Below are 15,116 nucleotides of genomic sequence, written 5' to 3' on the forward strand. Positions count from 1 at the left end.
CATTTCTAATAATAGGCTGCAGGGTATGGTACCTCTAGCTTCACTTCATCTCTCCCCTCTGACTTGGAATTACAAATCAAGAGCTCCACCCTCCTGCAACTGCTGGCAGCCAGCAGCGTCTTTGCCCCCTGTTTCTGCACTCAGTGCATGTGATGGTTCCCTCTTATCCAGGGCTGTACCTCTGAAGCATAGGTGGGTGTAGTTTTCCTAATCAGCAGAGATTTACTCAGACTTCCTGGACTCAGACCCTACCCCAATTCCACAGATGGATTAAGAGTGAAAATTTCTGTGGTTCCTGCTGAGGCTTCATTCTAATCCAGCTAGCCCCAGAGTTTCCCATTTGGTATTTCTGTGGAAATAGCCTGGAGGTGTTTGCACTTCACACTAGTAAATCTCTGGCCCAGGATCTTTCTTTGGATCTTCTTGGATTGTACCAAGAGAACCCCTGTTCTGTTCTAAATTTTCTTGATTTTTCATCAGTCTATATTTGCCCTGAGGCACAAATTTGTTTTGTTCATAGGGGAAATCTGGGGATCTTGAAATTTACAGACTTACAGTGTCATCTTCTCAGATTCCTCCCCTTATCTAAATTCTTAGAAAAGGAGTTAAGTAATTACGGGAAATAATAGACTGTAAAACTATATCTTCTTATTTTAGAATTACATAAATCTAAACACAAAATAAAAAAGAAAGAAGTTAAGGAAATGAATACAATTTTTGAAAAGTTACATATTATAGACCTCTGAAGAAAATGGCACCTACACAAAAACTGACCATGTATTAGGGCATTAAAATCTCACAAATGCAGAAAGGCATATTTTATTAATAATTTAGGCAAATATTAAATGCATAGATCATAATATAATAAACATATGCAATAAAGGGCCATTAATAAGTAGAACAAAATTAATTTGAAACAAAATATTTTAATCCTAAAGAATGAATGAGTCAAACAACAATTCATGGGAGCAATCAGCAATATAATTCACAACAATGAGACAACATACCAAAATTTATGGAATTCAGTCAAAGCAGTTCTTAGGAAGAATTTAATATCTCTAAAATGCTTATATGAATAAAAGAGAAAAAGATGAGATCAATGAATCTGGCATAACTAAAAAAGCTAGAAAAAGAACAAATTCAAAATCTCCAATTAGTCGCCAAATTAGAAATTTTGGAAATCAAATGAGAGATTAATAACATTGAAATTAAAAAAAAAACAACTATTGAACTGACAAATAAAATTGTAGTCTAGTTTTATGAAAAAGCCAATAAAATAAACTTTTGATTGATTTGATTAAACAAAAAGAAAGAAAAAGGCAAAATTACCAGTATCAAAAATGAAAGGGAGGAAATAACCACTAATGAAGAGGAAATTGAAACAATAATTAGGAACTATTTTGCTCAAGTGTATGTCAATAAATCTGACAATCTAAGTAAAAAGGATGAATATTGATAAAAATATAAATTGCCCAGATTAATAGAAGAGAGAATAAAACACTTAATTAACCCAGAAATTGAACAAGCCATCAGCAATCTTCCTATTATTTGAAAAAATAGGCAAATAAGGAGCTCTATCAAATTCCTTTTATGACACAAATATGGTCATCCCCAAGCCAGAAACAGCCAAAACAGAAAAAGAAAATTATGGACTAATCTCTTTAATGAATATTGATGAAAATTTTTAAATAAAAAATTAGCAAAGAGATTACAACAATTTATCACTAAAATAGTATGACCTGGTTGGATTTATCTCAAAAATTCAGAGCTGCTTCAATATCAGGAAAATTATCAGCATAATTGACCACATTAATAACAGAACTAACAGAAATCATAAGATTATCTTAATAGATGCAGAAAAACTTTTGACAAAGTATAGCACTCATTACTATTAAAAATACTAGAAAATATAGGAATAAATGAAATGTTTCTTTAAATGATAAGCAATATCTATCTAAAACCTTAAGCAAGCATTATCTATAATGAGGATAAGGTAGCAGGATTTCCCAAAGGGTCAGTGTTGAAATAAGAATGCCTATTATCATCAACATTATTCATTTTTGTACTAGAAATGTTAGCTCTGGCAAGAATGGAAGAAAAAGAAACAAGGAATTAATAGGTAATGAGGAAATCAAACTATCACTTTTCACAGATAATATGAGTAATGTACTTAGAGAATCAATTAAAAACTATAAGAACAATTAACAACTTTAACAAATCTGCAAGATATAAAATAAGCCTACATAAATCATTGTAATTTCTGTATATTACAAACAAAGTCCAATGGGAAGAGACTGAAAGAGAAATTTCATATTAAATTACTTCATGCAATATAAAATATTTGAGAATCTACCTACCAAGACCCACCTGAGAAGTATATAAATACAATTTCAAAATACTTTTCACACAAATAAGATCAGATCTAAGGAACTGGGAAAATAAAGTCAGATCTAAACAAATTGGATAGGTTGAGCTAATGTAATAAAAATGACAATTCTATTTAAATTAATTTACTTATTCAATACTATACCAATCAAACTACCAAAAATAGAGCTAGAAAAAACAATAAACAAAAGTCATCTGGAGGAACAAAAGGTCAAGAATATGCAGGGAAATTATTTTTTATAATGAAAAAAAAAAAAAAGACTAGCCATACCAGATCTAAAACTATAAAATGGCAATCATTAAAACTAATTAGTATTGGCTAACAAATAGAGTGATGGATCAGTGGAATCAGTTACATACATAAGATACTGTAGTCAGTGACTGTAGTAATCTACTCTTTGATAAACTCAAAGACTCCATCTTCTGGGATAAAAATTCCCTATTTGACAAAAACTGAAGGGAAAAACTAAAGAATATTATGGCAGAAAATAGGCATTAATCAACACTTAATGTTGTATACCAACAAAAGTCAAAGTGAATATATAATTTAGATATAAAGGGTGATACTATAAGAAAATTAGGATAGCAAAGAAACCTGGCAGATTTATAGAGAATAGAAGAATTTATTACCAAACAAGAAATGGAGGACATTATGAAATGCAAGATGGATACTTTTGATTACATTAAATTTAAAACGTTTTGCACAAACAAAGCCAATGCAACTCAGATTAGAAAGGAAGCAGAAAGCTGGGAAACAATTTTTATAATGTTTCTGATAAAGTTCTCATTTCTAAAATATATAGAGAACTGAGTCAAATTTATAAGAACACAAGTCTTTCCCCAATTGATAAATGATCAAAGGATATGAACAGGCAATTTTCAGATAAAAAAATCAAAGCCATCTTTAGTCATATAAAAAAAATGATTAGAGAAATGTAAAATTAAAACAACTCTGAGGTACCACTTCACAATTATGAGGTTGGCTAAGATGACAGGAAAAGAAAATGATAAATATTGGAGGGGATCTAGGATAACTGACACTTTGATGCATTGTTGGTTGAGTTCTGTACTGATCCAACCATTCAGGAGAGCAATTTGGAACCATGTCCAAAGGGCAATCCCTTTAATCCAGCAATACCACTACTCAGTCTGTATCCCAAAGAGTTCATAAAAAACAGGAAAAGACCAATAAACAGTCTCTTTGTGGTGCAAAAGAATTGAAGGGATGTCCATCAACTGGGGAATGACTGAAAAAATTGTGGTATACTGTAAAAAATAATGGAATACTATTATTTTATAAGAAATAATGATCAGGCAAACTTCAGAAAAACTTGGAAAGATTGACATGAAGTGATCAGAACTAAGAGAATATTGTACATCTTAAGAGCAACATTGTATGATCAATTTTTATAGATTTAACTCTCCTCAGCAATACAATGATCCAAGGCAATCCTAATTAACTTTGAAAAATATAAACCACATCCAAAGAAAGAATTATGGACATTAAATGTATATCCAAGCATATTATTTTTATCTTTTTTTTCTTTCTCTTGGTTTTCTCCTCTTTTTTTCTGATTCTTCTTTTACAACATTACTAATATGGAAATATGTTTAATATGATTGTAGATGTATATCCTATATCAGATTGCTTGCTGTCTTGGAAAGGGGGGAGGGAAAGAAGGAAAGGAGAGAGAAAAAAAATGAAAATCACAATCTTATAAAAGCAAATGTTGAAAACTAAAATTTCAAAACAAAACAAAACAAAAAAAGATTTGGTCTTGAGATCAGAAAGACCCTGGTTCAAGTCCTACCTCTTACATGTGCTGGTTATATTATCCTGAGAAAGTTATTTAATTTCTTAGTGCTCTAAGTAGATTTCTAAGATTATAAATTGAAGAACAGTTGCCAGTTTCTTTCTGTCTTTCTCTTTTTTTTTTCTTTACTCTCTTCTCTCAGACAGCAGGTATAATAAAAGACTTAGTTTTATTATATCTTTATTTATTACTTATCCAGATTGCTGCATTTAGCTTTATTCTCATTTCTGACAGTCTCTCAAGCTGCTTCTTCAATTCGCCAAACCAAAAGTAAAACCAGAACTTAAATTACATTTTGTAAATCTAAATTTTCTTACTTCAAAGAAATATTCTTCAGTCCTGGGTGACTGTGAAATGTTTTCCCTTTAAAAAAAAAAAGCTTTTTTTCCTTTACAGATCATGGCAAGACAAAAGATTTCATTTGGTAGAAGGAAAACTTCATGTCTTTTCCTTTCCATCTTTCTTGTCTCTCTGTGTGTGTGTCTCTGTCTCTCCAAAGAGAAGCTTCACTTGAAATAGATGAGTGTGGAGTAGGCCATCCAATTTTTTTCCCTTCAGCAACAATTTCTCAAGGCATGCTTTATGTCAAAAATTATAAGTAATTATAATTTTGGAAGAGCAGACTTTACACTAATCTAGAGAGTATGGAACAGTAGGAAAAGTGTAGTACTAGGATTTAAGACTGATTATTCTACATATTCTATATGTGTATGAGTGTGTATACACCTGTGTGTGCACATGCTCTCTTGCTCTCTTGTTTTAGACATGGTCCTGTGTAGTTTAATGGCTGGCTTGGGCTTTGATGTCAAAAGATTTGTGATGTGTGATATAATCTCAACTGATTTTTCCTTTTCTCCCTCCATCCTAATTTGGGTAAAGACAATGTACTGTGAACCAAAAGACCAGTCTAGAATATAGGCTCTGCCCTTTGTACCTATTTCTTTTACGTATTGTTATGAGAAAGACATTTTGTAAACCTTAATATAGAGGGCCAGAACTCTGAAAAGGTGTACTTGAATCAAGGACAGCAGGGTGCTTATAGTTAAGCACCTACTCAGTGTGAGATAATGGTTCTCTAAACATATACTTAATGTGATGGTGATGTAATGGTTGCCCATGCTCAGTGTGCTGTAGTGTTGTAATTGTACTAAGGTATTTAAGGAAGTCTCAGACACAAACACAAGAGAAGACTTCAGAATATAGACGCCAGACTCCAGACTCAGGACTCCATCTTTGACCAGCCTTGTGGTGGCTCTCCTGCCTTCATCACTTCTCCACCTAAAGACCAAAGCCCATCCAGAGATCCTCTAGAAAGCTAGTCCGGACATTACACCTAAAAGTTTGAAATGTTATTACATTAATGAAAGATTAAAAAGGGGGGGCAACTAGATGGCACACTGGATAGAATGCTGGCCCTGAAGTCAGGAGGACCTGAGGTCAAATACAAGACACTTAATACTTCCTAGCTGTGTGACTCTGGACAAGTTACTTTACCTCAATTGCCTCAAAAAAAAAAAAAAAAAAGATTAAAAGAGAGTTTCAATTAATCAATAAGTATTTACTATGAGTTGTGTTTGTTTGTTTGTTTGTTTGAACCAGATAGGCACTATCTGTGCCATAGGAATAAAAATATAAAAAGAGGGGAGGTAATATGAGGAAAAAATCACTTGGAAAACAAGAGAGCTAGGGAAAGGAAGACAAAAAATGAAAGAATCTGGACTTAAAACAAATAAAAAAATGGAAACAACCAGTATTAGATTTTAAAAAGTAAGTAAATCACAAGACAAAAGAAAGAAATATCTAGAAAACAAGGTTATTGCCTTACTACTAGATACTTTTATAGCACTACTGAGAAAATGTCATAAGGGCAGAGATTTGCTATATGCAGATAAAGATATAGATATATAAATATATAGATAAAGATATAGATGGATAGATAGATATAGAATGATTTCTAGTCATTATTGTTTTGCTTTCAGAGTTGATTTCTTACTTTAAATTCCTTTTAGGCCCAAACTATTAATTGTTCCAAAGGATTTCATATTGAAGTTGCAATTTTCTGCAATTTCTGTTCTGTTGATACTGAAGCTTCTTTTCTTGTGTCTGCTCTCCATTCTAAATTCCCACTCCTAAACTGATACTATCTAAACCCTGGGGCATCATGCTTTGTGGTATTCTCCAGACTTGAATGCCATTGCTTAAGTAGTTGAAGATCTCTGTGGCTATAACAAAAGGATGATAAGGCTCACTCATTCACTGATGATGATTCCCCTTGTTCTTTAGGAAAACATGTTTTGGAAAACATGGAATGTACAGAACAATTTAAAGAAACCCTGCAATGCAAAAAACGAAACATCAATATTATGCTTTTAAAAGCCTATGTTAGAGTAAGTTTTCAGTATAATATTTGAAAAAAGAGATGTTAACATATCCATTAAAATTTTTCATTAGTGTCCTATACAGGAAAATACCAATAAACATTTCTTGTCCAATCTAAGTTGTAAATTGCTTTAAGAGAGAACAAGAAACCAATTTTCAGGGGAAATCTGACTTGAATCCCAATGAAAGTAGAGGAGGCAGTAATGAGTGCATTGATTTTGAATCTCCAGTAACTGTTTCAGTATGTGGTTATGGGGAATTGCTCTTTAATGAGTTTTCTAAAGAAAAAACACCAAAACACATGCATACGCACACACACACATACCCGAAAGATATTAGGGGACTGTTTTTATATTGTCAACGATTCTTTGGAAGCAAATAAGAGTTGACTGTAGAGAAAAAGACAGAGTTTGACATTAAGAAAAGTTTGTTTTTAAATTCTGATGTAAGGAAATTGCAAATGAAGGGTGCCATTTCTTTCTTTTCTCCTTTTGTTCATTTTAAGAAAAAAGGAAGTTTTTTTATACACTAAAAGTGTAAAAACTTTTTTTTAGAAAGTAAAAGGATGAATTAATAAGTAGGCAAATTTATTTTTTATTTTATTTTATTTTTTTAGTAGGCAAATTTAAAGATAACTCTAAAATACTTTATTTCATAATAAAAATTGTTGCCAACTTTATATGAAAGATATTATGGGTATTACATGTTCAGATTACAGCAATAAATGGATAAAGAAATGTATGGTTTTTATGTATATGTGCATATATGTATAATATACACTGTATATGTATATATATTCATGTAGATGTACATATACATACACACATAAAGAAGAAGCTAACTGAACTAAAAAAACTCTAAAGTAACACAATTATTTTTGTGTATATATAAAGTCTTTAAATCTTCTGTTTAAGAAACCTTTAGACCTTTTAAAATACACATTTCCCCCTATTCTATTCGGTTTTATTGTTTATCTCTTATTCACTTTTTTATAATGCATCTGTAAAAAAATTAAAAGTTTCTATAATTATGTACATACATGTATTGATATGTATATATCATGTGTGCCAATTATTACATATATATGGAGAGAGGTCATCTGGACTGCCATTACACACACACGCACGCACACACACACACACACACACACACACACACACACACACATATACCATATACATAATGATATATTGTTGTTAAGTCACTTTTCAGTTGTGTCCAAATCTTCATGATTCCATTCTCATTTTTCTTCAATTTTTCTTTACTGTGATAAGATTTCTCTAGAGACAGAAAGAAAGAAAAGAAAGGGAGGAGGGGAGAGAGAGAGAGAGAGAGAGAGAGAGAGAGAGAGAGAGAAAGAGAGGTTAGGGAGAGACAGTCTGCTTAGTATTTTCAATCATAGGAGAAAACCTAATAATACCATTTAACTAGGGCTATTTTGATTCTGAAAGGAGAAAATATTTATAAAGCAGTTGGGAAACTTTAAAATACTATATAAATGTTAGTTTTATTACTCGTGTAGGTTATTATCCCTACTACAATTAAAGCTCAAGAACTCCCATTGGTATATTTCTCATTAATAAATCAGCCTCTAATACTCAATTAGAATTAACCAAACCATTGATTGAAAAGAAAAAGAAAATATATCCCATAAAGCTTCTACAAATATAGTGCCCTTGAGAGTAGAATGTGTAAACTTCCAAGTTAGTAAATTACATCTAAAGAGAATATATAGACCAGGAAAACTACAACTCTATAATTCTAAAGTCTGCTATATGGCACAGTATATAGACACTGAATCTGGAGACTGTAAGGCAACAAATATTTATTAAGCATTTATTATGTTCCAGGTTAAAAGCTTTACAAATATTATCTTATTTTTCCCATTTTTGGACAAGTGTGTCTGAATATTTGTGATTATTATCTTTGAGCAAATAATTCCTTGTAAAAGTGAACCCAAATGCTAACATTTGGAACTGGAATTCAGGGGAACACTTCTACAACTAAGGGAACACAGAAGTAGGGTTTTTGCTGGTTTAAAAAAAAAAAAAACTTAAAAAAAAGTTTTTTGAGACTTCCGGTTAAGATGGCGGAGAGGAGGCTCACAACTGCATAAGCTCCACGCTTTCTCTCACTATCCACTTCATTACAAGCCTCTGAATCAATGCTTGACTGAAAAAAACCCACATATAGTTACCAAGAGAAGCCATCCTTGAGATCCACCAAGAAAGGTCTGTCTTTACTGGAGGGCTGGGGCGATTTTAGATCGGGCGCAGGCGGCGGGCAGCGGCAGTGAGAGCACGGGAGCAGACTGGAGAGGGGGTGGGGAGTGATCGCAGCCATCTCTGCGGGGAGAGCTTCGCTACAGGTTTGGATACTTTGCTCCGGCAGCAAGTCAGCAGCCCAGCAGAGAAGCTAAAAACACCGGGGCTGAAGAATACAACCCCAAACAGCTGGAGTCTCTCAGGACCTGGCCGCTCCCCCTTCCCCCCCACAGTGACTCAGCACGCTTTGGGATCTCAGAGCGCAGGCGCAGCACAGTCCTGCTAGTGCCTCACTGCTGCCCCCTGCAGTCTGTAGAGGAAGCTCGATAACACACCCAGCCCCTCCCCCAAAGAAAGACTCCAGTTTTTTCTGTTTTTCTTTGGTAGTTTATCTTTGATTATTAGACAGAATGAGCAAGAAGCTGAAGAGGACTTTAACCCTTGACAGCTTCTATACAGATAGAGAACAGACTCTAAATCCTGAGGAGACTAAAAACAGACAGTCCCCAGGTGAATCCCCAAAGGAGGAGATCATCTGTTCCTCAGCACAGATGGACCTCATAGAAGTGATTAAAAAGGCTCTCACAAGGGAGCTAGAAGAAAAATGGGGAAAGCAGAGTGAGGCTTGGCAAAAGGAGAGGGAAGCTTGGGAAAAGGAGAGGGAGGCTTGGCAAAAGAGCCTGGAGAAAGTTAAAGAGAGAGTGGATAAAGAAGTAAAATCCTTGAAAAATAGGATTAGTGAACTGGAAACAGAAAACAGCTCTCTAAAAAACAAAATTGGCGAAATGGAAAAAAATTCCACAGAACAAAAGAACTCAATTGGACAATTAGATAAAGATCTTAAAAAAGTGAGTGAAGAAAATACTTCACTGAAAATCAGAATTGAACAAGTGGAATTGAATGACTCGAGGAGACAAGAAGAATTAGTCAAGCAAATCCAAAAAAATCAAACAATGGAGAAAAATGTGAAATACCTTCTGGGGAAGACAACAGACCTGGAAAACAGATCCAGGAGAGACAATCTGAGAATCATTGGACTTCCAGAAAAACATGATGAAAAAAAGAGCCTGGACACTATTTTCCAGGAAATTATCAAAGAGAACTGCCCAGAAGTCATAGGAACAGAGGAAAAAATAAACATTGAAAGGATTCATCGATCACCCACTGAAAGGGATCCTAAAATCAAAACACCAAGGAATATAGTGGCCAAATGCCAGAACCCTCAGACGAAGGAAAAAATATTGCAAGCGGCTAGAAAAACCCAATTCAAGTATCAAGGAGCCACAATAAGGATCACCCAGGATCTGGCAGCATCCACATTAAAAGATCGAAGGGCCTGGAATATGATATTCCGAAAGGCTAAGGAACTTGGTATGCAACCAAAAATAACTTACCCAGCAAGAATGAGCATCTTTTTCCAGGGAAGAAGATGGACATTCAACGAAGTAAGCGAATTTCATCTATTTCTGATGAAAAAACCAGAACTTAACAAAAAGTTTGATCTACAAATATAGAACTCAAGAGAAATCTAAAAAGGTAAAGATTAATCTTGGGAACTATATTTTGACTATATAGATGTATAAAGAATACATGTATACCTTGTTCTAGAAATTGATGTGAAAAGGACATTGTACCAGAAAAAGGGTAAAGTGGGGGTAGTACATCTCATGAAGAGGCATAGGAAACCTATTATATCTGAGAGAAAGAATGGAGGGGGATGAATATAGTGGGTATCTTACTGCCTTCAGAATTGGCTTTAAGTGAAAAATCTTAAGACATATTCAAACTATGGTGAAACTTCTCCCATCTCATTGAAAAGTGAGAAGGGAAAAGTGAAGAGGGAAGGAATAAGCTAAGCGGAAGGGAATACGGGAACTGGGAGGGAAAGGGGTAAGATAGGGGGAGGAACTCTAAGGCGGGGGGAAGGATACTAAAAAGGGAGGGCTGTGAGAAGCAAGTGCTGCTCACAAGCTTAATACTGGGAAGGGGGGGAAAGGGGAAAGAAGGGAGAAAAGCATAAACCGGGGTTAACAAGATGGCAAGTAATACAGAATTGGTCATTCTAACCATAAACGTGAACGGGGTAAATTCCCCCATAAAGAGGAAGCAATTAGCAGAATGGATTAAAAGCCAGAATCCTACAATATGTTGTTTACAGGAAACACACCTGAAGCGGGGAGATACATGCAGGTTAAAGGTAAAAGGTTGGAGCAAAATCTACTATGCTTCAGGTGAAGTCAAAAAAGCAGGGGTAGCCATCCTGATCTCAGATCAAGCTAAAGCAAAAATTGATCTAATTAAAAGAGATAAGGAAGGGCACTATATCTTGCTAAAGGGTAGCATGGATAATGAAGCACTATCTATATTAAACATATATGCACCAAGTGGGGTAGCATCTAAATTCTTAAAAGAGAAACTAAGAGAGCTGCAAGAAGAAATAGACAGTAAAACTATAATAGTGGGAGATCTTAACCTTGCACTCTCAGAATTAGATAAATCAAACCACAAAATAAATAAGAAAGAAGTCAAAGAGGTAAATAGAATACTAGAAAAGTTAGATATGATAGATCTCTGGAGAAAATGTAATGGAGACAGAAAGGAATACACTTTCTTTTCAGCAGTTCATGGAACCTATACAAAAATTGACCATATGTTAGGACATAAAAACCTCAAACTCAAATGTAGTAAGGCAGAAATAGTAAATGCATCCTTTTCAGACCACGACGCAATGAAAATTACATTCAACAAAAAACCAGGGGGAAGTAGACCAAAAAATAATTGGAAACTAAATAATCTCATACTAAAGAATGATTGGGTGAAACAGCAAATCATAGACATAATTAATAACTTCACCCAAGAAAACGATAATAATGAGACATCATACCAAAATGTATGGGATGCAGCCAAAGCGGTAATAAGGGGAAATTTTATATCTCTAGAGGCCTATTTGTATAAAATAGAGAAAGAGAAGGTCAATGAATTGGGTTTGCAATTAAAAATGCTAGAAAAGGAACAAATTAAAAACCCCCAGTCAAACACTAAACTTGAAATTCTAAAAATAAAAGGTGAGATCAATAAAATTGAAAGTAAAAAAACTATTGAATTGATTAATAAAACTAAGAGTTGGTTCTATGAAAAAACCAACAAAATAGACAAACCCTTAGTAAATCTGATTAATAAAAGGAAAGAGGAAAATCAAATTGTTAGTCTTAAAAATGAAAAGGGAGAACTCACCACTAACGAAGAGGAAATTAGAGCAATCATTAGGAGTTACTTTGCCCAACTTTATGCCAATAAATTCGACAACTTAAATGAAATAGAAAAATACCTCCAAAAATACAGCTTGCCCAAACTAACAGAGGAAGAAGTAAATATACTAAACAGTCCCATCTCAGAAAAAGAAATAGAACAAACTATCAATCAACTCCCTAAGAAAAAATCCCCAGGACCAGATGGATTTACATGTGAATTCTACCAAACATTTAAAGAACAATTAACTCCAATGTTATATAAACTATTTGAAAAAATAGGGATTGAAGGAGTCCTACCAAACTCCTTTTATGACACAGACATGGTACTGATACCTAAACCAGGTAGGCTAAAAACAGAGAAAGAAAATTATAGACCAATCTCCCTAATGAATATTGATGCTAAAATCTTAAATAAAATATTAGCAAAAAGATTACAGAAAATCGTCACCAGGATAATACACTATGACCAAGTAGGATTTATACCAGGAATGCAGGGCTGGTTCAATATTAGGAAAACTATTAGCATAATTGACTATATCAATAACCAAACAAACAAAAAACATATGATCATCTCAAATAGATGCAGAAAAAGCATTTGATAAAATCCAACATCCATTCCTAATAAAAACACTTGAGAGCATAGGAATAAATGGACTTTTCCTTAAAATAGTCAGGAGCATATATTTAAAACCATCAGTAAGCATCATATGCAATGGGGAAAAACTAGAACCTTTCCCAGTAAGATCTGGAGTGAAGCAAGGTTGCCCACTATCACCATTATTATTTAATATCGTATTAGAAACACTAGCCTCTGCAATAAGAGTCGAGAAAGATATTAAAGGAATTAGAGTAGGCAATGAGGAAACCAAACTATCACTCTTTGCAGATGATATGATCGTATACCTAGAGAACCCCAGAGATTCTACCAAAAAGCTATTGGAAATAATTCATAATTTTAGCAAAGTAGCTGGCTACAAAATAAATCTCCATAAATCCTCAGCATTTTTATACATCACCAACAAAACCCAACAGCAAGAGATACAAAGAGAAATTCCATTCAGAATAACTGTTGATACCATAAAATATTTGGGAATCTATCTACCAAAGGAAAGTCAGGAATTATATGAGCAAAATTATAAAAAAGTCTCCACACAAATAAAGTCAGACTTAAATAATTGGAAAAATATTAAGTGCTCTTGGATCGGCCGAGCGAACATAATAAAGATGACAATACTCCCTAAACTAATCTATTTATTTAGTGCTATACCAATCAGACTTCCAAGAAAATATTTTATTGATCTAGAAAAAATAACAACAAAATTCATATGGAACAATAAAAAGTCGAGAATCTCAAAGGAATTAATGAAAAAAAAAATCAAATGAAGGTGGCCTACCTGTACCTGATCTAAAATTATATTATAAAGCAGTAGTCACCAAAACCATTTGGTATTGGCTAAGAAATAGATTAGTGGATCAGTGGAAAAGGCTAGGCTCCAAGACAGAATAGTCAATTATAGCAATCTAGTGTTTGACAAACCCAAAGCCCCTAACTTCTGGGAAAAGAATTCATTATTTGATAAAAACTGCTGGGATAATTGGAAATTAGTATGGCAGAAATTAGGCATGGACCCACACTTAACACCATATACCAAGATAAGATCAAAATGGGTCTATGACCTAGACATAAAGAACAAGATTATAAATAAATTAGAGGAACATAGAATAGTTTATCTCTCAGACTTGTGGAGGAGAAAGAAATTTGTGACCAAAGATGAACTAGAGACCATTACTGATCACAAAATAGAAAATTTCGATTACATCAAATTAAAAAGCCTTTGTACAAATAAAACTAATGCAAACAAGATTAGAAGGGAAGCAACAAACTGGGAAAACATTTTCACAGTTAAAGGTTCTGATAAAGGCCTCATTTCCAAAATATATAGAGAACTGACTCAAATTTATAAGAAATCAAGCCATTCTCCAATTGATAAATGGTCAAAGGATATGAACAGACAATTTTCAGAGGATGAAATTGAAACTATTAGCACTCATATGAAAGAGTGTTCCAAATCATTATTGATCAGAGAAATGCAAATTAAGACAACTCTGAGATACCACTACATACCTGTCAGATTGGCTAAGATGACAGGAAAAAATAATGATGAATGTTGGAGGGGATGCGGGAAAACTGGGACACTAATGCATTGTTGGTGGAGCTGTGAACGAATCCAACCATTCTGGAGAGCAATCTGGAATTATGCCCAAAAAATTATCAAACTGTGCATACCCTTTGATCCAGCAGTGTTTCTATTGGGCTTATATCCCAAAGAAATACTAAAGAAGGGAAAGGGACCTGTATGTGCCAAAATGTTTGTAGCAGCCCTGTTTGTAGTGGCCAGAAACTGGAAAATGAATGGATGCCCATCAATTGGAGAATGGCTGGGTAAATTGTGGTATATGAATGTTATGGAATATTATTGTTCTGTAAGAAATGACCAGCAGGATGAATACAGAGAGGACTGGCGAGACTTACATGAACTGATGCTAAGTGAAATGAGCAGAACCAGGAGATCATTATACACTTCGACAACAATATTGTATGAGGACATATTTTGATGGAAGTGGATTTCTTTGACAAAGAGACCTGAGTTTCAATTGATAAATGACGGACAAAAGCAGCTACACCCAAAGAAAGAACACTGGGAAACGAATGTGAACTATCTGCATTTTTGTTTTTCTTCCCGGGTCATTTATACCTTCTGAATCCAATTCTCCCTATGCAACAAGAGAACTGTTTGGTTCTGCAAACATATATTGTATCTAGGATATACTGCAACATATCCAACATATAAAGGACTGCTTGCCATCTAGGGGAGGGGGTGGAGGGAGGGAGGGGAAAAAAAATCGGAACAGAAACAAGTGTCAATATAAAGTAATTATTAAATAAAAAATAAAAAAAAATAAAAAAAAAGTTTTTCTCTTTTTCTGTGGTTTTCAATAAATTCTTCTTAACAATAGTACAT

This window comes from Antechinus flavipes, chromosome 2 (assembly GCF_016432865.1).
Source record: "Antechinus flavipes isolate AdamAnt ecotype Samford, QLD, Australia chromosome 2, AdamAnt_v2, whole genome shotgun sequence".
NCBI classification, from domain to species: Eukaryota; Metazoa; Chordata; class Mammalia; order Dasyuromorphia; family Dasyuridae; genus Antechinus; species Antechinus flavipes.